This window comes from Lissotriton helveticus, chromosome 11 (genome assembly GCF_964261635.1).
Source record: "Lissotriton helveticus chromosome 11, aLisHel1.1, whole genome shotgun sequence".
Taxonomy (NCBI): Eukaryota; Metazoa; Chordata; class Amphibia; order Caudata; family Salamandridae; genus Lissotriton; species Lissotriton helveticus.
The window spans coordinates 39,755,866-39,777,277 of record NC_136072.1 but is presented as its reverse complement, the minus strand read 5'-3'; the positions used below and the strand labels follow the sequence as shown (position 1 = coordinate 39,777,277).

At 43.9% G+C, this 21,412-nt stretch overlaps 17 non-coding genes across 17 annotated transcripts; all 17 read right to left on the bottom strand.

The window, feature by feature from the left end:
• Positions 1 to 82: 82 nt before the first annotated feature.
• TRNAG-UCC (transfer RNA glycine (anticodon UCC)) lies at positions 83 to 154 on the bottom strand. The gene has a single exon. It is a non-coding gene; the product is annotated as a tRNA-Gly (tRNA).
• A 1,511-nt stretch (positions 155 to 1,665) lies between these two features.
• On the bottom strand, positions 1,666 to 1,737 carry TRNAG-UCC (transfer RNA glycine (anticodon UCC)). The gene has a single exon. It is a non-coding gene; the product is annotated as a tRNA-Gly (tRNA).
• Positions 1,738 to 2,636: 899 nt separating this feature from the next.
• On the bottom strand, positions 2,637 to 2,708 carry TRNAG-UCC (transfer RNA glycine (anticodon UCC)). Its single transcript has one exon. It is a non-coding gene; the product is annotated as a tRNA-Gly (tRNA).
• Positions 2,709 to 4,220: 1,512 nt separating this feature from the next.
• Positions 4,221 to 4,292, bottom strand: TRNAG-UCC (transfer RNA glycine (anticodon UCC)). Its single transcript has one exon. It is a non-coding gene; the product is annotated as a tRNA-Gly (tRNA).
• An 899-nt stretch (positions 4,293 to 5,191) lies between these two features.
• On the bottom strand, positions 5,192 to 5,263 carry TRNAG-UCC (transfer RNA glycine (anticodon UCC)). The gene has a single exon. It is a non-coding gene; the product is annotated as a tRNA-Gly (tRNA).
• Positions 5,264 to 6,773: 1,510 nt separating this feature from the next.
• On the bottom strand, positions 6,774 to 6,845 carry TRNAG-UCC (transfer RNA glycine (anticodon UCC)). Its single transcript has one exon. It is a non-coding gene; the product is annotated as a tRNA-Gly (tRNA).
• An 899-nt stretch (positions 6,846 to 7,744) lies between these two features.
• Positions 7,745 to 7,816, bottom strand: TRNAG-UCC (transfer RNA glycine (anticodon UCC)). The gene has a single exon. It is a non-coding gene; the product is annotated as a tRNA-Gly (tRNA).
• Positions 7,817 to 9,328: 1,512 nt separating this feature from the next.
• Positions 9,329 to 9,400, bottom strand: TRNAG-UCC (transfer RNA glycine (anticodon UCC)). The gene has a single exon. It is a non-coding gene; the product is annotated as a tRNA-Gly (tRNA).
• Positions 9,401 to 10,299: 899 nt separating this feature from the next.
• On the bottom strand, positions 10,300 to 10,371 carry TRNAG-UCC (transfer RNA glycine (anticodon UCC)). The gene has a single exon. It is a non-coding gene; the product is annotated as a tRNA-Gly (tRNA).
• A 1,510-nt stretch (positions 10,372 to 11,881) lies between these two features.
• On the bottom strand, positions 11,882 to 11,953 carry TRNAG-UCC (transfer RNA glycine (anticodon UCC)). The gene has a single exon. It is a non-coding gene; the product is annotated as a tRNA-Gly (tRNA).
• Positions 11,954 to 12,852: 899 nt separating this feature from the next.
• TRNAG-UCC (transfer RNA glycine (anticodon UCC)) lies at positions 12,853 to 12,924 on the bottom strand. The gene has a single exon. It is a non-coding gene; the product is annotated as a tRNA-Gly (tRNA).
• Positions 12,925 to 14,436: 1,512 nt separating this feature from the next.
• On the bottom strand, positions 14,437 to 14,508 carry TRNAG-UCC (transfer RNA glycine (anticodon UCC)). The gene has a single exon. It is a non-coding gene; the product is annotated as a tRNA-Gly (tRNA).
• An 899-nt stretch (positions 14,509 to 15,407) lies between these two features.
• On the bottom strand, positions 15,408 to 15,479 carry TRNAG-UCC (transfer RNA glycine (anticodon UCC)). The gene has a single exon. It is a non-coding gene; the product is annotated as a tRNA-Gly (tRNA).
• A 1,512-nt stretch (positions 15,480 to 16,991) lies between these two features.
• On the bottom strand, positions 16,992 to 17,063 carry TRNAG-UCC (transfer RNA glycine (anticodon UCC)). The gene has a single exon. It is a non-coding gene; the product is annotated as a tRNA-Gly (tRNA).
• An 883-nt stretch (positions 17,064 to 17,946) lies between these two features.
• TRNAG-UCC (transfer RNA glycine (anticodon UCC)) lies at positions 17,947 to 18,018 on the bottom strand. Its single transcript has one exon. It is a non-coding gene; the product is annotated as a tRNA-Gly (tRNA).
• Positions 18,019 to 19,530: 1,512 nt separating this feature from the next.
• TRNAG-UCC (transfer RNA glycine (anticodon UCC)) lies at positions 19,531 to 19,602 on the bottom strand. Its single transcript has one exon. It is a non-coding gene; the product is annotated as a tRNA-Gly (tRNA).
• Positions 19,603 to 20,501: 899 nt separating this feature from the next.
• TRNAG-UCC (transfer RNA glycine (anticodon UCC)) lies at positions 20,502 to 20,573 on the bottom strand. The gene has a single exon. It is a non-coding gene; the product is annotated as a tRNA-Gly (tRNA).
• Between the last annotated feature and the right edge of the window lie 839 nt (positions 20,574 to 21,412).

Below are 21,412 nucleotides of genomic sequence, written 5' to 3'. Positions count from 1 at the left end.
ATTAATCTGTTCATGATATTTCCATTTTGTGACATATTGCATTAAAATATATCCAGCTTGCAGAATATATAAGTATTTGTACTGCGTTGGCCGGGAATCGAACCCGGGTCAACTGCTTGGAAGGCAGCTATGCTCACCACTATACCACCAACGCCCTATGATCTGTATGCTCTCGGTTCTAAACATTACGACCCTGAGTGCAATGTCTATCTTGCACCAGCTTCAACGGTGCATTTGGTTTAGATACCAACATGAAAAGCAGTAGAAAGTTTTTAGCAGAGGGTAAGGAACTGGGATTGAAACCAAGGTCAAAGCTGTGCGGAAGAGAAGAATGGAAAGCAGTAGTACAAATAATAGATATGAACATATAGATGCAGCATGGGAAGCAAAGCAGGGAAGAGAAAGAGAGAACATTCCAGGAAATGCCCAGGAGATAGATAATAGCACAACTAAAAGGGAAGAATGAAATTCAAAGCATGCCCAGAAAAGTGTTTGAAGGTCCCACCAGTCATTTATGCTTATTATTGTGTGTCTTTACTTTCAAAGTACAGGGTGGATCCTTTTACGATCCCTCTCTTGTATTTCAGCAGACACAGATAGTTGAGAAGTCTTTTCTCACATAGCTGGCAAAAGCTTGCGCTTTTACTTGCTGGCAGCCTGGGAATGACAGCTTGGTCCTTGGAAGAAAAATCAAGCAAAATTAGCAGAGGATGGTTTCGATCCATCGACCTCTGGGTTATGGGCCCAGCACGCTTCCGCTGCGCCACTCTGCTCCGTTGTGAAAGTGTTCTCTTTATGCAAATAAGGAGCATTCAGCAGAGTAGATTGGGATTGGTCGGGCTCTCACCTCATTTGCCTAAGTATATCGCAAGGCATGCTGGGTGCAGAAAAACTTAATCTTCCCCTCTCACAATCAGTCATAACTGAAAGCCAGACACTCTCAGGCACTAGCCGTTTCAAACATTTATCAAGACAGCAGCTCTTGAACCCTCTATATCTCTCTCTGTGATACTAGCGCTAACATGCTCAGGATTTGGCTTTACCTGGGAGCCAGAGATCTACCCGGTGAGGGCGAGGCTTTTGAGCGTTTGGGAGCGTTCGGGACGTGAGTGGACGTTGGACAGGAAACTATGCAAATTTCAAGCATCCAACCTTCCTGCTGCAGTGAGAGGCTCTTTCCATGGACATCTGCCTCTTGGATTCCTCTCAACTTGCCTTCTGATAAAACATTTTGTGAGCTGCAGTTACCTTTGACAGCTACGAGGTGGCGCTACATTCAGGTCAGAGCACAAGTATGCAAAAATGTTACGGACTTTGGCCAGATTTATCGGTGGGTCTTGCATATTTTTTTCAGAGGCTAGAAATTGCCTAGAAATGCTTTTTAACATAGAGATGCTGGAGGTATAATGTCTGGTCGGGCCTCAGCCCTTTCATTGCCTGCCCAAAATAACATATTTATTACCAGCACATGTGAATGGCGACTCTGCTTTATGAAACTTATCATATATTAGGACAATGAATATAGCAGAAGGGGCGATTGAGATGTTTGCCTACGTATTTTTTAATTTCTATATATATGGCTGATTAATCTGTTCATGATATTTCCATTTTGTGACATGTTGAACTAAAATATATCCTGCTTGCAGAATACATAAGTATTTGCACTGCGTTGGCCGGGAATCGAACCCGGGTCAACTGCTTGGAAGGCAGCTATGCTCACCACTATACCACCAACGCCCTCTGTCATTTATGCTTATTATTGTGTCTCTTTACTTTCAAAGTAAAGGGTGGATCCTTTGACGATCCCTCTCTTGTATTTCAGCAGACACAGATAGTTGAGAAGTCTTTTCTCACATAGCTGGCGCAAGCTTGCGCTTTTCCTTTCTGGCAGCGTGGAAATGACAGCTTGGTCCTTGGAAGGAAAATAAAGCAAATTTAGCAGAGGATGGTTTCGATCCATCGACCTCTGGGTTATGGGCCCAGCACGCTTCCGCTGCGCCACTCTGCTCCTCTGTGAAAGTGTTCTCTTTATGCAGATGAGGAGCATTCAGTGGAGTGACGTGGGCGTTCGGGACGTGAGAGGACGTTGGACAGGAAACTATGCAAATTTGAAGCATCCAACCTTCCTGCTGTAGTCAGAGGCTCTTTCTATGGACATCTGCCTCTTGGATTCCTCTCAACTTGCCCTCTTATGAAACATTTTGTGAGCTGCAGTTACCTCCGATGGCTACAAGGTGGCGCTACATTCAGGTGAGAGCACAAGTATGCCCAAAATGTTAGTGACTTTTGCCAGATTTATCGGTGGATCTTGCATATTTTTTTCAGAGGCTAGATATTGCCTAGAAATGCTTTTTAACATAGAGATGCTGGAGTTATAATGTCTGGTCGGGCCTCAGCCCTTTCATTGTCTGCCCACTGTAACATATTTATTACCAGCACATGTGAGTGGTGACTCTGCTTTATGGAACTTATCATATATTAGGGCAATGAATATAGCAGAAGGGGCGATCGAGATGTTTGCCTACGTATTTGTTTATTTTTTTATATCTGGCTGATTAATCTGTTCATGATATTTCCATTTTGTGACATATTGCATTAAAATATATCCAGCTTGCAGAATATATAAGTATTTGTACTGCGTTGGCCGGGAATCGAACCCGGGTCAACTGCTTGGAAGGCAGCTATGCTCACCACTATACCACCAACGCCCTATGATCTGTATGCTCTCGGTTCTAAACATTACGACCCTGAGTGCAATGTCTATCTTGCACCAGCTTCAACGGTGCATTTGGTTTAGATACCAACATGAAAAGCAGTAGAAAGTTTTTAGCAGAGGGTAAGGAACTGGGATTGAAACCAAGGTCAAAGCTGTGCGGAAGAGAAGAATGGAAAGCAGTAGTACAAATAATAGATATGAACATATAGATGCAGCATGGGAAGCAAAGCAGGGAAGAGAAAGAGAGAACATTCCAGGAAATGCCCAGGAGATAGATAATAGCACAACTAAAAGGGAAGAATGAAATTCAAAGCATGCCCAGAAAAGTGTTTGAAGGTCCCACCAGTCATTTATGCTTATTATTGTGTGTCTTTACTTTCAAAGTACAGGGTGGATCCTTTTACGATCCCTCTCTTGTATTTCAGCAGACACAGAGAGTTGAGAAGTCTTTTCTCACATAGCTGGCAAAAGCTTGCGCTTTTACTTGCTGGCAGCCTGGGAATGACAGCTTGGTCCTTGGAAGAAAAATCAAGCAAAATTAGCAGAGGATGGTTTCGATCCATCGACCTCTGGGTTATGGGCCCAGCACGCTTCCGCTGCGCCACTCTGCTCCGTTGTGAAAGTGTTCTCTTTATGCAAATAAGGAGCATTCAGCAGAGTAGAGTGGGATTGGTCGGGCTCTCACCTCATTTGCCTAAGTATATCGCAAGGCATGCTGGGTGCAGAAAAACTTAATCTTCCCCTCTCACAATCAGTCATAACTGAAAGCCAGACACTCTCAGGCACTAGCCGTTTCAAACATTTATCAAGACAGCAGCTCTTGAACCCTCTATATCTCTCTCTGTGATACTAGCGCTAACATGCTCAGGATTTGGCTTTACCTGGGAGCCAGAGATCTACCCGGTGAGGGCTTGCCCGGTGTGAGGCTTTTGAGCGTTTGGGAGCGTTCGGGACGTTGGACAGGAAACTATGCAAATTTCAAGCATCCAACCTTCCTGCTGCAGTGAGAGGCTCTTTCCATGGACATCTGCCTCTTGGATTCCTCTCAACTTGCCTTCTGATAAAACATTTTGTGAGCTGCAGTTACCTTCGACAGCTACGAGGTGGCGCTACATTCAGGTCAGAGCACAAGTATGCAAAAATGTTACGGACTTTGGCCAGATTTATCGGTGGGTCTTGCATATTTTTTTCAGAGGCTAGAAATTGCCTAGAAATGCTTTTTAACATAGAGATGCTGGAGGTATAATGTCTGGTCGGGCCTCAGCCCTTTCATTGCCTGCCCAAAATAACATATTTATTACCAGCACATGTGAATGGCGACTCTGCTTTATGAAACTTATCATATATTAGGACAATGAATATAGTAGAAGGGGCGATTGAGATGTTTGCCTACGTATTTTTTAATTTCTATATATATGGCTGATTAATCTGTTCATGATATTTCCATTTTGTGACATGTTGAACTAAAATATATCCTGCTTGCAGAATACATAAGTATTTGCACTGCGTTGGCCGGGAATCGAACCCGGGTCAACTGCATGGAAGGCAGCTATGCTCACCACTATACCACCAACGCCCTCTGTCATTTATGCTTATTATTGTGTCTCTTTACTTTCAAAGTAAAGGGTGGATCCTTTGACGATCCCTCTCTTGTATTTCAGCAGACACAGATAGTTGAGAAGTCTTTTCTCACATAGCTGGCGCAAGCTTGCGCTTTTCCTTTCTGGCAGCGTGGAAATGACAGCTTGGTCCTTGGAAGGAAAATAAAGCAAATTTAGCAGAGGATGGTTTCGATCCATCGACCTCTGGGTTATGGGCCCAGCACGCTTCCGCTGCGCCACTCTGCTCCTCTGTGAAAGTGTTCTCTTTATGCAGATGAGGAGCATTCAGTGGAGTGACGTGGGCGTTCGGGACGTGAGAGGACGTTGGACAGGAAACTATGCAAATTTGAAGCATCCAACCTTCCTGCTGTAGTCAGAGGCTCTTTCTATGGACATCTGCCTCTTGGATTCCTCTCAACTTGCCCTCTTATGAAACATTTTGTGAGCTGCAGTTACCTCCGATGGCTACAAGGTGGCGCTACATTCAGGTGAGAGAACAAGTATGCCCAAAATGTTAGTGACTTTTGCCAGATTTATCGGTGGATCTTGCATATTTTTTTCAGAGGCTAGATATTGCCTAGAAATGCTTTTTAACATAGAGATGCTGGAGTTATAATGTCTGGTCGGGCCTCAGCCCTTTCATTGTCTGCCCACTGTAACATATTTATTACCAGCACATGTGAGTGGTGACTCTGCTTTATGGAACTTATCATATATTAGGGCAATGAATATAGCAGAAGGGGCGATCGAGATGTTTGCCTACGTATTTGTTTATTTTTTTATATCTGGCTGATTAATCTGTTCATGATATTTCCATTTTGTGACATATTGCATTAAAATATATCCAGCTTGCAGAATATATAAGTATTTGTACTGCGTTGGCCGGGAATCGAACCCGGGTCAACTGCTTGGAAGGCAGCTATGCTCACCACTATACCACCAACGCCCTATGATCTGTATGCTCTCGGTTCTAAACATTACGACCCTGAGTGCAATGTCTATCTTGCACCAGCTTCAACGGTGCATTTGGTTTAGATACCAACATGAAAAGCAGTAGAAAGTTTTTAGCAGAGGGTAAGGAACTGGGATTGAAACCAAGGTCAAAGCTGTGCGGAAGAGAAGAATGGAAAGCAGTAGTACAAATAATAGATATGAACATATAGATGCAGCATGGGAAGCAAAGCAGGGAAGAGAAAGAGAGAACATTCCAGGAAATGCCCAGGAGATAGATAATAGCACAACTAAAAGGGAAGAATGAAATTCAAAGCATGCCCAGAAAAGTGTTTGAAGGTCCCACCAGTCATTTATGCTTATTATTGTGTGTCTTTACTTTCAAAGTACAGGGTGGATCCTTTTACGATCCCTCTCTTGTATTTCAGCAGACACAGATAGTTGAGAAGTCTTTTCTCACATAGCTGGCAAAAGCTTGCGCTTTTACTTGCTGGCAGCCTGGGAATGACAGCTTGGTCCTTGGAAGAAAAATCAAGCAAAATTAGCAGAGGATGGTTTCGATCACGACCTCTGGGTTATGGGCCCAGCACGCTTCCGCTGCGCCACTCTGCTCCGTTGTGAAAGTGTTCTCTTTATGCAAATAAGGAGCATTCAGCAGAGTAGAGTGGGATTGGTCGGGCTCTCACCTCATTTGCCTAAGTATATCGCAAGGCATGCTGGGTGCAGAAAAACTTAATCTTCCCCTCTCACAATCAGTCATAACTGAAAGCCAGACACTCTCAGGCACTAGCCGTTTCAAACATTTATCAAGACAGCAGCTCTTGAACCCTCTATATCTCTCTCTGTGATACTAGCGCTAACATGCTCAGGATTTGGCTTTACCTGGGAGCCAGAGATCTACCCGGTGAGGGCTTGCCCGGTGTGAGGCTTTTGAGCGTTTGGGAGCGTTGTGGACGTTGGACAGGAAACTATGCAAATTTCAAGCATCCAACCTTCCTGCTGCAGTGAGAGGCTCTTTCCATGGACATCTGCCTCTTGGATTCCTCTCAACTTGCCTTCTGATAAAACATTTTGTGAGCTGCAGTTACCTTCGACAGCTACGAGGTGGCGCTACATTCAGGTCAGAGCACAAGTATGCAAAAATGTTACGGACTTTGGCCAGATTTATCGGTGGGTCTTGCATATTTTTTTCAGAGGCTAGAAATTGCCTAGAAATGCTTTTTAACATAGAGATGCTGGAGGTATAATGTCTGGTCGGGCCTCAGCCCGTTCATTGCCTGCCCAAAATAACATATTTATTACCAGCACATGTGAATGGCGACTCTGCTTTATGAAACTTATCATATATTAGGACAATGAATATAGCAGAAGGGGCGATTGAGATGTTTGCCTACGTATTTTTTAATTTCTATATATATGGCTGATTAATCTGTTCATGATATTTCCATTTTGTGACATGTTGAACTAAAATATATCCTGCTTGCAGAATACATAAGTATTTGCACTGCGTTGGCCGGGAATCGAACCCGGGTCAACTGCTTGGAAGGCAGCTATGCTCACCACTATACCACCAACGCCCTCTGTCATTTATGCTTATTATTGTGTCTCTTTACTTTCAAAGTAAAGGGTGGATCCTTTGACGATCCCTCTCTTGTATTTCAGCAGACACAGATAGTTGAGAAGTCTTTTCTCACATAGCTGGCGCAAGCTTGCGCTTTTCCTTTCTGGCAGCGTGGAAATGACAGCTTGGTCCTTGGAAGGAAAATAAAGCAAATTTAGCAGAGGATGGTTTCGATCCATCGACCTCTGGGTTATGGGCCCAGCACGCTTCCGCTGCGCCACTCTGCTCCTCTGTGAAAGTGTTCTCTTTATGCAGATGAGGAGCATTCAGTGGAGTGACGTGGGCGTTCGGGACGTGAGAGGACGTTGGACAGGAAACTATGCAAATTTGAAGCATCCAACCTTCCTGCTGTAGTCAGAGGCTCTTTCTATGGACATCTGCCTCTTGGATTCCTCTCAACTTGCCCTCTTATGAAACATTTTGTGAGCTGCAGTTACCTCCGATGGCTACAAGGTGGCGCTACATTCAGGTGAGAGCACAAGTATGCCCAAAATGTTAGTGACTTTTGCCAGATTTATCGGTGGATCTTGCATATTTTTTTCAGAGGCTAGATATTGCCTAGAAATGCTTTTTAACATAGAGATGCTGGAGTTATAATGTCTGGTCGGGCCTCAGCCCTTTCATTGTCTGCCCACTGTAACATATTTATTACCAGCACATGTGAGTGGTGACTCTGCTTTATGGAACTTATCATATATTAGGGCAATGAATATAGCAGAAGGGGCGATCGAGATGTTTGCCTACGTATTTGTTTATTTTTTTATATCTGGCTGATTAATCTGTTCATGATATTTCCATTTTGTGACATATTGCATTAAAATATATCCAGCTTGCAGAATATATAAGTATTTGTACTGCGTTGGCCGGGAATCGAACCCGGGTCAACTGCTTGGAAGGCAGCTATGCTCACCACTATACCACCAACGCCCTATGATCTGTATGCTCTCGGTTCTAAACATTACGACCCTGAGTGCAATGTCTATCTTGCACCAGCTTCAACTGTGCATTTGGTTTAGATACCAACATGAAAAGCAGTAGAAAGTTTTTAGCAGAGGGTAAGGAACTGGGATTGAAACCAAGGTCAAAGCTGTGCGGAAGAGAAGAATGGAAAGCAGTAGTACAAATAATAGATATGAACATATAGATGCAGCATGGGAAGCAAAGCAGGGAAGAGAAAGAGAGAACATTCCAGGAAATGCCCAGGAGATAGATAATAGCACAACTAAAAGGGAAGAATGAAATTCAAAGCATGCCCAGAAAAGTGTTTGAAGGTCCCACCAGTCATTTATGCTTATTATTGTGTGTCTTTACTTTCAAAGTACAGGGTGGATCCTTTTACGATCCCTCTCTTGTATTTCAGCAGACACAGATAGTTGAGAAGTCTTTTCTCACATAGCTGGCAAAAGCTTGCGCTTTTACTTGCTGGCAGCCTGGGAATGACAGCTTGGTCCTTGGAAGAAAAATCAAGCAAAATTAGCAGAGGATGGTTTCGATCCATCGACCTCTGGGTTATGGGCCCAGCACGCTTCCGCTGCGCCACTCTGCTCCGTTGTGAAAGTGTTCTCTTTATGCAAATAAGGAGCATTCAGCAGAGTAGAGTGGGATTGGTCGGGCTCTCACCTCATTTGCCTAAGTATATCGCAAGGCATGCTGGGTGCAGAAAAACTTAATCTTCCCCTCTCACAATCAGTCATAACTGAAAGCCAGACACTCTCAGGCACTAGCCGTTTCAAACATTTATCAAGACAGCAGCTCTTGAACCCTCTATATCTCTCTCTGTGATACTAGCGCTAACATGCTCAGGATTTGGCTTTACCTGGGAGCCAGAGATCTACCCGGTGAGGGCTTGCCCGGTGTGAGGCTTTTGAGCGTTTGGGAGCGTTCGGGACGTTGGACAGGAAACTATGCAAATTTCAAGCATCCAACCTTCCTGCTGCAGTGAGAGGCTCTTTCCATGGACATCTGCCTCTTGGATTCCTCTCAACTTGCCTTCTGATAAAACATTTTGTGAGCTGCAGTTACCTTCGACAGCTACGAGGTGGCGCTACATTCAGGTCAGAGCACAAGTATGCAAAAATGTTACGGACTTTGGCCAGATTTATCGGTGGGTCTTGCATATTTTTTTCAGAGGCTAGAAATTGCCTAGAAATGCTTTTTAACATAGAGATGCTGGAGGTATAATGTCTGGTCGGGCCTCAGCCCTTTCATTGCCTGCCCAAAATAACATATTTATTACCAGCACATGTGAATGGCGACTCTGCTTTATGAAACTTATCATATATTAGGACAATGAATATAGTAGAAGGGGCGATTGAGATGTTTGCCTACGTATTTTTTAATTTCTATATATATGGCTGATTAATCTGTTCATGATATTTCCATTTTGTGACATGTTGAACTAAAATATATCCTGCTTGCAGAATACATAAGTATTTGCACTGCGTTGGCCGGGAATCGAACCCGGGTCAACTGCATGGAAGGCAGCTATGCTCACCACTATACCACCAACGCCCTCTGTCATTTATGCTTATTATTGTGTCTCTTTACTTTCAAAGTAAAGGGTGGATCCTTTGACGATCCCTCTCTTGTATTTCAGCAGACACAGATAGTTGAGAAGTCTTTTCTCACATAGCTGGCGCAAGCTTGCGCTTTTCCTTTCTGGCAGCGTGGAAATGACAGCTTGGTCCTTGGAAGGAAAATAAAGCAAATTTAGCAGAGGATGGTTTCGATCCATCGACCTCTGGGTTATGGGCCCAGCACGCTTCCGCTGCGCCACTCTGCTCCTCTGTGAAAGTGTTCTCTTTATGCAGATGAGGAGCATTCAGTGGAGTGACGTGGGCGTTCGGGACGTGAGAGGACGTTGGACAGGAAACTATGCAAATTTGAAGCATCCAACCTTCCTGCTGTAGTCAGAGGCTCTTTCTATGGACATCTGCCTCTTGGATTCCTCTCAACTTGCCCTCTTATGAAACATTTTGTGAGCTGCAGTTACCTCCGATGGCTACAAGGTGGCGCTACATTCAGGTGAGAGCACAAGTATGCCCAAAATGTTAGTGACTTTTGCCAGATTTATCGGTGGATCTTGCATATTTTTTTCAGAGGCTAGATATTGCCTAGAAATGCTTTTTAACATAGAGATGCTGGAGTTATAATGTCTGGTCGGGCCTCAGCCCTTTCATTGTCTGCCCACTGTAACATATTTATTACCAGCACATGTGAGTGGTGACTCTGCTTTATGGAACTTATCATATATTAGGGCAATGAATATAGCAGAAGGGGCGATCGAGATGTTTGCCTACGTATTTGTTTATTTTTTTATATCTGGCTGATTAATCTGTTCATGATATTTCCATTTTGTGACATATTGCATTAAAATATATCCAGCTTGCAGAATATATAAGTATTTGTACTGCGTTGGCCGGGAATCGAACCCGGGTCAACTGCTTGGAAGGCAGCTATGCTCACCACTATACCACCAACGCCCTATGATCTGTATGCTCTCGGTTCTAAACATTACGACCCTGAGTGCAATGTCTATCTTGCACCAGCTTCAACGGTGCATTTGGTTTAGATACCAACATGAAAAGCAGTAGAAAGTTTTTAGCAGAGGGTAAGGAACTGGGATTGAAACCAAGGTCAAAGCTGTGCGGAAGAGAAGAATGGAAAGCAGTAGTACAAATAATAGATATGAACATATAGATGCAGCATGGGAAGCAAAGCAGGGAAGAGAAAGAGAGAACATTCCAGGAAATGCCCAGGAGATAGATAATAGCACAACTAAAAGGGAAGAATGAAATTCAAAGCATGCCCAGAAAAGTGTTTGAAGGTCCCACCAGTCATTTATGCTTATTATTGTGTGTCTTTACTTTCAAAGTACAGGGTGGATCCTTTTACGATCCCTCTCTTGTATTTCAGCAGACACAGATAGTTGAGAAGTCTTTTCTCACATAGCTGGCAAAAGCTTGCGCTTTTACTTGCTGGCAGCCTGGGAATGACAGCTTGGTCCTTGGAAGAAAAATCAAGCAAAATTAGCAGAGGATGGTTTCGATCACGACCTCTGGGTTATGGGCCCAGCACGCTTCCGCTGCGCCACTCTGCTCCGTTGTGAAAGTGTTCTCTTTATGCAAATAAGGAGCATTCAGCAGAGTAGAGTGGGATTGGTCGGGCTCTCACCTCATTTGCCTAAGTATATCGCAAGGCATGCTGGGTGCAGAAAAACTTAATCTTCCCCTCTCACAATCAGTCATAACTGAAAGCCAGACACTCTCAGGCACTAGCCGTTTCAAACATTTATCAAGACAGCAGCTCTTGAACCCTCTATATCTCTCTCTGTGATACTAGCGCTAACATGCTCAGGATTTGGCTTTACCTGGGAGCCAGAGATCTACCCGGTGAGGGCTTGCCCGGTGTGAGGCTTTTGAGCGTTTGGGAGCGTTGTGGACGTTGGACAGGAAACTATGCAAATTTCAAGCATCCAACCTTCCTGCTGCAGTGAGAGGCTCTTTCCATGGACATCTGCCTCTTGGATTCCTCTCAACTTGCCTTCTGATAAAACATTTTGTGAGCTGCAGTTACCTTCGACAGCTACGAGGTGGCGCTACATTCAGGTCAGAGCACAAGTATGCAAAAATGTTACGGACTTTGGCCAGATTTATCGGTGGGTCTTGCATATTTTTTTCAGAGGCTAGAAATTGCCTAGAAATGCTTTTTAACATAGAGATGCTGGAGGTATAATGTCTGGTCGGGCCTCAGCCCTTTCATTGCCTGCCCAAAATAACATATTTATTACCAGCACATGTGAATGGCGACTCTGCTTTATGAAACTTATCATATATTAGGACAATGAATATAGCAGAAGGGGCGATTGAGATGTTTGCCTACGTATTTTTTAATTTCTATATATATGGCTGATTAATCTGTTCATGATATTTCCATTTTGTGACATGTTGAACTAAAATATATCCTGCTTGCAGAATACATAAGTATTTGCACTGCGTTGGCCGGGAATCGAACCCGGGTCCACTGCTTGGAAGGCAGCTATGCTCACCACTATACCACCAACGCCCTCTGTCATTTATGCTTATTATTGTGTCTCTTTACTTTCAAAGTAAAGGGTGGATCCTTTGACGATCCCTCTCTTGTATTTCAGCAGACACAGATAGTTGAGAAGTCTTTTCTCACATAGCTGGCGCAAGCTTGCGCTTTTCCTTTCTGGCAGCGTGGAAATGACAGCTTGGTCCTTGGAAGGAAAATAAAGCAAATTTAGCAGAGGATGGTTTTGATCCATCGACCTCTGGGTTATGGGCCCAGCACGCTTCCGCTGCGCCACTCTGCTCCTCTGTGAAAGTGTTCTCTTTATGCAGATGAGGAGCATTCAGTGGAGTGACGTGGGCGTTCGGGACGTGAGAGGACGTTGGACAGGAAACTATGCAAATTTGAAGCATCCAACCTTCCTGCTGTAGTCAGAGGCTCTTTCTATGGACATCTGCCTCTTGGATTCCTCTCAACTTGCCCTCTTATGAAACATTTTGTGAGCTGCAGTTACCTCCGATGGCTACAAGGTGGCGCTACATTCAGGTGAGAGCACAAGTATGCCCAAAATGTTAGTGACTTTTGCCAGATTTATCGGTGGATCTTGCATATTTTTTTCAGAGGCTAGATATTGCCTAGAAATGCTTTTTAACATAGAGATGCTGGAGTTATAATGTCTGGTCGGGCCTCAGCCCTTTCATTGTCTGCCCACTGTAACATATTTATTACCAGCACATGTGAGTGGTGACTCTGCTTTATGGAACTTATCATATATTAGGGCAATGAATATAGCAGAAGGGGCGATCGAGATGTTTGCCTACGTATTTGTTTATTTTTTTATATCTGGCTGATTAATCTGTTCATGATATTTCCATTTTGTGACATATTGCATTAAAATATATCCAGCTTGCAGAATATATAAGTATTTGTACTGCGTTGGCCGGGAATCGAACCCGGGTCAACTGCTTGGAAGGCAGCTATGCTCACCACTATACCACCAACGCCCTATGATCTGTATGCTCTCGGTTCTAAACATTACGACCCTGAGTGCAATGTCTATCTTGCACCAGCTTCAACGGTGCATTTGGTTTAGATACCAACATGAAAAGCAGTAGAAAGTTTTTAGCAGAGGGTAAGGAACTGGGATTGAAACCAAGGTCAAAGCTGTGCGGAAGAGAAGAATGGAAAGCAGTAGTACAAATAATAGATATGAACATATAGATGCAGCATGGGAAGCAAAGCAGGGAAGAGAAAGAGAGAACATTCCAGGAAATGCCCATGAGATAGATAATAGCACAACTAAAAGGGAAGAATGAAATTCAAAGCATGCCCAGAAAAGTGTTTGAAGGTCCCACCAGTCATTTATGCTTATTATTGTGTGTCTTTACTTTCAAAGTACAGGGTGGATCCTTTTACAATCCCTCTCTTGTATTTCAGCAGACACAGATAGTTGAGAAGTCTTTTCTCACATAGCTGGCAAAAGCTTGCGCTTTTACTTGCTGGCAGCCTGGGAATGACAGCTTGGTCCTTGGAAGAAAAATCAAGCAAAATTAGCAGAGGATGGTTTCGATCCATCGACCTCTGGGTTATGGGCCCAGCACGCTTCCGCTGCGCCACTCTGCTCCGTTGTGAAAGTGTTCTCTTTATGCAAATAAGGAGCATTCAGCAGAGTAGAGTGGGATTGGTCGGGCTCTCACCTCATTTGCCTAAGTATATCGCAAGGCATGCTGGGTGCAAAAAAACTTAATCTTCCCCTCTAACAATCAGTCATAACTGAAAGCCAGACACTCTCAGGCACTAGCCGTTTCAAACATTTATCAAGACAGCAGCTCTTGAACCCTCTATATCTCTCTCTGTGATACTAGCGCTAACATGCTCAGGATTTGGCTTTACCTGGGAGCCAGAGATCTACCCGGTGAGGGCTTGCCCGGTGTGAGGCTTTTGAGCGTTTGGGAGCGTTCGGGACGTTGGACAGGAAACTATGCAAATTTCAAGCATCCAACCTTCCTGCTGCAGTGAGAGGCTCTTTCCATGGACATCTGCCTCTTGGATTCCTCTCAACTTGCCTTCTGATAAAACATTTTGTGAGCTGCAGTTACCTTCGACAGCTACGAGGTGGCGCTACATTCAGGTCAGAGCACAAGTATGCAAAAATGTTACGGACTTTGGCCAGATTTATCGGTGGGTCTTGCATATTTTTTTCAGAGGCTAGAAATTGCCTAGAAATGCTTTTTAACATAGAGATGCTGGAGGTATAATGTCTGGTCGGGCCTCAGCCCTTTCATTGCCTGCCCAAAATAACATATTTATTACCAGCACATGTGAATGGCGACTCTGCTTTATGAAACTTATCATATATTAGGACAATGAATATAGTAGAAGGGGCGATTGAGATGTTTGCCTACGTATTTTTTAATTTCTATATATATGGCTGATTAATCTGTTCATGATATTTCCATTTTGTGACATGTTGAACTAAAATATATCCTGCTTGCAGAATACATAAGTATTTGCACTGCGTTGGCCGGGAATCGAACCCGGGTCAACTGCATGGAAGGCAGCTATGCTCACCACTATACCACCAACGCCCTCTGTCATTTATGCTTATTATTGTGTCTCTTTACTTTCAAAGTAAAGGGTGGATCCTTTGACGATCCCTCTCTTGTATTTCAGCAGACACAGATAGTTGAGAAGTCTTTTCTCACATAGCTGGCGCAAGCTTGCGCTTTTCCTTTCTGGCAGCGTGGAAATGACAGCTTGGTCCTTGGAAGGAAAATAAAGCAAATTTAGCAGAGGATGGTTTCGATCCATCGACCTCTGGGTTATGGGCCCAGCACGCTTCCGCTGCGCCACTCTGCTCCTCTGTGAAAGTGTTCTCTTTATGCAGATGAGGAGCATTCAGTGGAGTGACGTGGGCGTTCGGGACGTGAGAGGACGTTGGACAGGAAACTATGCAAATTTGAAGCATCCAACCTTCCTGCTGTAGTCAGAGGCTCTTTCTATGGACATCTGCCTCTTGGATTCCTCTCAACTTGCCCTCTTATGAAACATTTTGTGAGCTGCAGTTACCTCCGATGGCTACAAGGTGGCGCTACATTCAGGTGAGAGCACAAGTATGCCCAAAATGTTAGTGACTTTTGCCAGATTTATCGGTGGATCTTGCATATTTTTTTCAGAGGCTAGATATTGCCTAGAAATGCTTTTTAACATAGAGATGCTGGAGTTATAATGTCTGGTCGGGCCTCAGCCCTTTCATTGTCTGCCCACTGTAACATATTTATTACCAGCACATGTGAGTGGTGACTCTGCTTTATGGAACTTATCATATATTAGGGCAATGAATATAGCAGAAGGGGCGATCGAGATGTTTGCCTACGTATTTGTTTATTTTTTTATATCTGGCTGATTAATCTGTTCATGATATTTCCATTTTGTGACATATTGCATTAAAATATATCCAGCTTGCAGAATATATAAGTATTTGTACTGCGTTGGCCGGGAATCGAACCCGGGTCAACTGCTTGGAAGGCAGCTATGCTCACCACTATACCACCAACGCCCTATGATCTGTATGCTCTCGGTTCTAAACATTACGACCCTGAGTGCAATGTCTATCTTGCACCAGCTTCAACGGTGCATTTGGTTTAGATACCAACATGAAAAGCAGTAGAAAGTTTTTAGCAGAGGGTAAGGAACTGGGATTGAAACCAAGGTCAAAGCTGTGCGGAAGAGAAGAATGGAAAGCAGTAGTACAAATAATAGATATGAACATATAGATGCAGCATGGGAAGCAAAGCAGGGAAGAGAAAGAGAGAACATTCCAGGAAATGCCCAGGAGATAGATAATAGCACAACTAAAAGGGAAGAATGAAATTCAAAGCATGCCCAGAAAAGTGTTTGAAGGTCCCACCAGTCATTTATGCTTATTATTGTGTGTCTTTACTTTCAAAGTACAGGGTGGATCCTTTTACGATCCCTCTCTTGTATTTCAGCAGACACAGATAGTTGAGAAGTCTTTTCTCACATAGCTGGCAAAAGCTTGCGCTTTTACTTGCTGGCAGCCTGGGAATGACAGCTTGGTCCTTGGAAGAAAAATCAAGCAAAATTAGCAGAGGATGGTTTCGATCCATCGACCTCTGGGTTATGGGCCCAGCACGCTTCCGCTGCGCCACTCTGCTCCGTTGTGAAAGTGTTCTCTTTATGCAAATAAGGAGCATTCAGCAGAGTAGAGTGGGATTGGTCGGGCTCTCACCTCATTTGCCTAAGTATATCGCAAGGCATGCTGGGTGCAGAAAAACTTAATCTTCCCCTCTAACAATCAGTCATAACTGAAAGCCAGACACTCTCAGGCACTAGCCGTTTCAAACATTTATCAAGACAGCAGCTCTTGAACCCTCTATATCTCTCTCTGTGATACTAGCGCTAACATGCTCAGGATTTGGCTTTACCTGGGAGCCAGAGATCTACCCGGTGAGGGCTTGCCCGGTGTGAGGCTTTTGAGCGTTTGGGAGCGTTCGGGACGTTGGACAGGAAACTATGCAAATTTCAAGCATCCAACCTTCCTGCTGCAGTGAGAGGCTCTTTCCATGGACATCTGCCTCTTGGATTCCTCTCAACTTGCCTTCTGATAAAACATTTTGTGAGCTGCAGTTACCTTCGACAGCTACGAGGTGGCGCTACATTCAGGTCAGAGCACAAGTATGCAAAAATGTTACGGACTTTGGCCAGATTTATCGGTGGGTCTTGCATATTTTTTTCAGAGGCTAGAAATTGCCTAGAAATGCTTTTTAACATAGAGATGCTGGAGGTATAATGTCTGGTCGGGCCTCAGCCCTTTCATTGCCTGCCCAAAATAACATATTTATTACCAGCACATGTGAATGGCGACTCTGCTTTATGAAACTTATCATATATTAGGACAATGAATATAGTAGAAGGGGCGATTGAGATGTTTGCCTACGTATTTTTTAATTTCTATATATATGGCTGATTAATCTGTTCATGATATTTCCATTTTGTGACATGTTGAACTAAAATATATCCTGCTTGCAGAATACATAAGTATTTGCACTGCGATGGCCGGGAATCGAACCCGGGTCAACTGCATGGAAGGCAGCTATGCTCACCACTATACCACCAACGCTTATTATTGTGTCTCTTTACTTTCAAAGTAAAGGGTGGATCCTTTGACGATCCCTCTCTTGTATTTCAGCAGACACAGATAGTTGAGAAGTCTTTTCTCACATAGCTGGCGCAAGCTTGCGCTTTTCCTTTCTGGCAGCGTGGAAATGACAGCTTGGTCCTTGGAAGGAAAATAAAGCAAATTTAGCAGAGGATGGTTTCGATCCATCGACCTCTGGGTTATGGGCCCAGCACGCTTCCGCTGCGCCACTCTGCTCCTCTGTGAAAGTGTTCTCTTTATGCAGATGAGGAGCATTCAGTGGAGTGACGTGGGCGTTCGGGACGTGAGAGGACGTTGGACAGGAAACTATGCAAATTTGAAGCATCCAACCTTCCTGCTGTAGTCAGAGGCTCTTTCTATGGACATCTGCCTCTTGGATTCCTCTCAACTTGCCCTCTTATGAAACATTTTGTGAGCTGCAGTTACCTCCGATGGCTACAAGGTGGCGCTACATTCAGGTGAGAGCACAAGTATGCCCAAAATGTTAGTGACTTTTGCCAGATTTATCGGTGGATCTTGCATATTTTTTTCAGAGGCTAGATATTGCCTAGAAATGCTTTTTAACATAGAGATGCTGGAGTTATAATGTCTGGTCGGGCCTCAGCCCTTTCATTGTCTGCCCACTGTAACATATTTATTACCAGCACATGTGAGTGGTGACTCTGCTTTATGGAACTTATCATATATTAGGGCAATGAATATAGCAGAAGGGGCGATCGAGATGTTTGCCTACGTATTTGTTTATTTTTTTATATCTGGCTGATTAATCTGTTCATGATATTTCCATTTTGTGACATATTGCATTAAAATATATCCAGCTTGCAGAATATATAAGTATTTGTACTGCGTTGGCCGGGAATCGAACCCGGGTCAACTGCTTGGAAGGCAGCTATGCTCACCACTATACCACCAACGCCCTATGATCTGTATGATCTCGGTTCTAAACATTACGACCCTGAGTGCAATGTCTATCTTGCACCAGCTTCAACGGTGCATTTGGTTTAGATACCAACATGAAAAGCAGTAGAAAGTTTTTAGCAGAGGGTAAGGAACTGGGATTGAAACCAAGGTCAAAGCTGTGCGGAAGAGAAGAATGGAAAGCAGTAGTACAAATAATAGATATGAACATATAGATGCAGCATGGGAAGCAAAGCAGGGAAGAGAAAGAGAGAACATTCCAGGAAATGCCCAGGAGATAGATAATAGCACAACTAAAAGGGAAGAATGAAATTCAAAGCATGCCCAGAAAAGTGTTTGAAGGTCCCACCAGTCATTTATGCTTATTATTGTGTGTCTTTACTTTCAAAGTACAGGGTGGATCCTTTTACGATCCCTCTCTTGTATTTCAGCAGACACAGATAGTTGAGAAGTCTTTTCTCACATAGCTGCCAAAAGCTTGCGCTTTTACTTGCTGGCAGCCTGGGAATGACAGCTTGGTCCTTGGAAGAAAAATCAAGCAAAATTAGCAGAGGATGGTTTCGATCCATCGACCTCTGGGTTATGGGCCCAGCACGCTTCCGCTGCGCCACTCTGCTCCGTTGTGAAAGTGTTCTCTTTATGCAAATAAGGAGCATTCAGCAGAGTAGAGTGGGATTGGTCGGGCTCTCACCTCATTTGCCTAAGTATATCGCAAGGCATGCTGGGTGCAGAAAAACTTAATCTTCCCCTCTCACAATCAGTCATAACTGAAAGCCAGACACTCTCAGGCACTAGCCGTTTCAAACATTTATCAAGACAGCAGCTCTTGAACCCTCTATATCTCTCTCTGTGATACTAGCGCTAACATGCTCAGGATTTGGCTTTACCTGGGAGCCAGAGATCTACCCGGTGAGGGCTTGCCCGGTGTGAGGCTTTTGAGCGTTTGGGAGCGTTGTGGACGTTGGACAGGAAACTATGCAAATTTCAAGCATCCAACCTTCCTGCTGCAGTGAGAGGCTCTTTCCATGGACATCTGCCTCTTGGATTCCTCTCAACTTGCCTTCTGATAAAACATTTTGTGAGCTGCAGTTACCTTCGACAGCTACGAGGTGGCGCTACATTCAGGTCAGAGCACAAGTATGCAAAAATGTTACGGACTTTGGCCAGATTTATCGGTGGGTCTTGCATATTTTTTTCAGAGGCTAGAAATTGCCTAGAAATGCTTTTTAACATAGAGATGCTGGAGGTATAATGTCTGGTCGGGCCTCAGCCCTTTCATTGCCTGCCCAAAATAACATATTTATTACCAGCACATGTGAATGGCGACTCTGCTTTATGAAACTTATCATATATTAGGACAATGAATATAGCAGAAGGGGCGATTGAGATGTTTGCCTACGTATTTTTTAATTTCTATATATATGGCTGATTAATCTGTTCATGATATTTCCATTTTGTGACATGTTGAACTAAAATATATCCTGCTTGCAGAATACATAAGTATTTGCACTGCGTTGGCCGGGAATCGAACCCGGGTCAACTGCTTGGAAGGCAGCTATGCTCACCACTATACCACCAACGCCCTCTGTCATTTATGCTTATTATTGTGTCTCTTTACTTTCAAAGTAAAGGGTGGATCCTTTGACGATCCCTCTCTTGTATTTCAGCAGACACAGATAGTTGAGAAGTCTTTTCTCACATAGCTGGCAAAAGCTTGCGCTTTTCCTTTCTGGCAGCGTGGAAATGACAGCTTGGTCCTTGGAAGGAAAATAAAGCAAATTTAGCAGAGGATGGTTTCGATCCATCGACCTCTGGGTTATGGGCCCAGCACGCTTCCGCTGCGCCACTCTGCTCCTCTGTGAAAGTGTTCTCTTTATGCAGATGAGGAGCATTCAGTGGAGTGGCGTGGGCGTTCGGGACGTGAGAGGACGTTGGACAGGAAACTATGCAAATTTGAAGCATCCAACCTTCCTGCTGTAGTCAGAGGCTCTTTCTATGGACATCTGCCTCTTGGATTCCTCTCAACTTGCCCTCTTATGAAACATTTTGTGAGCTGCAGTTACCTCCGATGGCTACAAGGTGGCGCTACATTCAGGTGAGAGCACAAGTATGCCCAAAATGTTAGTGACTTTTGCCAGATTTATCGGTGGATCTTGCATATTTTTTTCAGAGGCTAGATATTGCCTAGAAATGCTTTTTAACATAGAGATGCTGGAGTTATAATGTCTGGTCGGGCCTCAGCCCTTTCATTGTCTGCCCACTGTAACATATTTATTACCAGCACATGTGAGTGGTGACTCTGCTTTATGGAACTTATCATATATTAGGGCAATGAATATAGCAGAAGGGGCGATCGAGATGTTTGCCTACGTATTTGTTTATTTTTTTATATCTGGCTGATTAATCTGTTCATGATATTTCCATTTTGTGACATATTGCATTAAAATATATCCAGCTTGCAGAATATATAAGTATTTGTACTGCGTTGGCCGGGAATCGAACCCGGGTCAACTGCTTGGAAGGCAGCTATGCTCACCACTAAACCACCAACGCCCTATGATCTGTATGCTCTCGGTTCTAAACATTACGACCCTGAGTGCAATGTCTATCTTGCACCAGCTTCAACGGTGCATTTGGTTTAGATACCAACATGAAAAGCAGTAGAAAGTTTTTAGCAGAGGGTAAGGAACTGGGATTGAAACCAAGGTCAAAGCTGTGCGGAAGAGAAGAATGGAAAGCAGTAGTACAAATAATAGATATGAACATATAGATGCAGCATGGGAAGCAAAGCAGGGAAGAGAAAGAGAGAACATTCCAGGAAATGCCCAGGAGATAGATAATAGCACAACTAAAAGGGAAGAATGAAATTCAAAGCATGCCCAGAAAAGTGTTTGAAGGTCCCACCAGTCATTTATGCTTATTATTGTGTGTCTTTACTTTCAAAGTACAGGGTGGATCCTTTTACGATCCCTCTCTTGTATTTCAGCAGACACAGATAGTTGAGAAGTCTTTTCTCACATAGCTGGCAAAAGCTTGCGCTTTTACTTGCTGGCAGCCTGGGAATGACAGCTTGGTCCTTGGAAGAAAAATCAAGCAAAATTAGCAGAGGATGGTTTTGATCCATCGACCTCTGGGTTATGGGCCCAGCACGCTTCCGCTGCGCCACTCTGCTCCGTTGTGAAAGTGTTCTCTTTATGCAAATAAGGAGCATTCAGCAGAGTAGAGTGGGATTGGTCGGGCTCTCACCTCATTTGCCTAAGTATATCGCAAGGCATGCTGGGTGCAGAAAAACTTAATCTTCCCCTCTAACAATCAGTCATAACTGAAAGCCAGACACTCTCAGGCACTAGCCGTTTCAAACATTTATCAAGACAGCAGCTCTTGAACCCTCT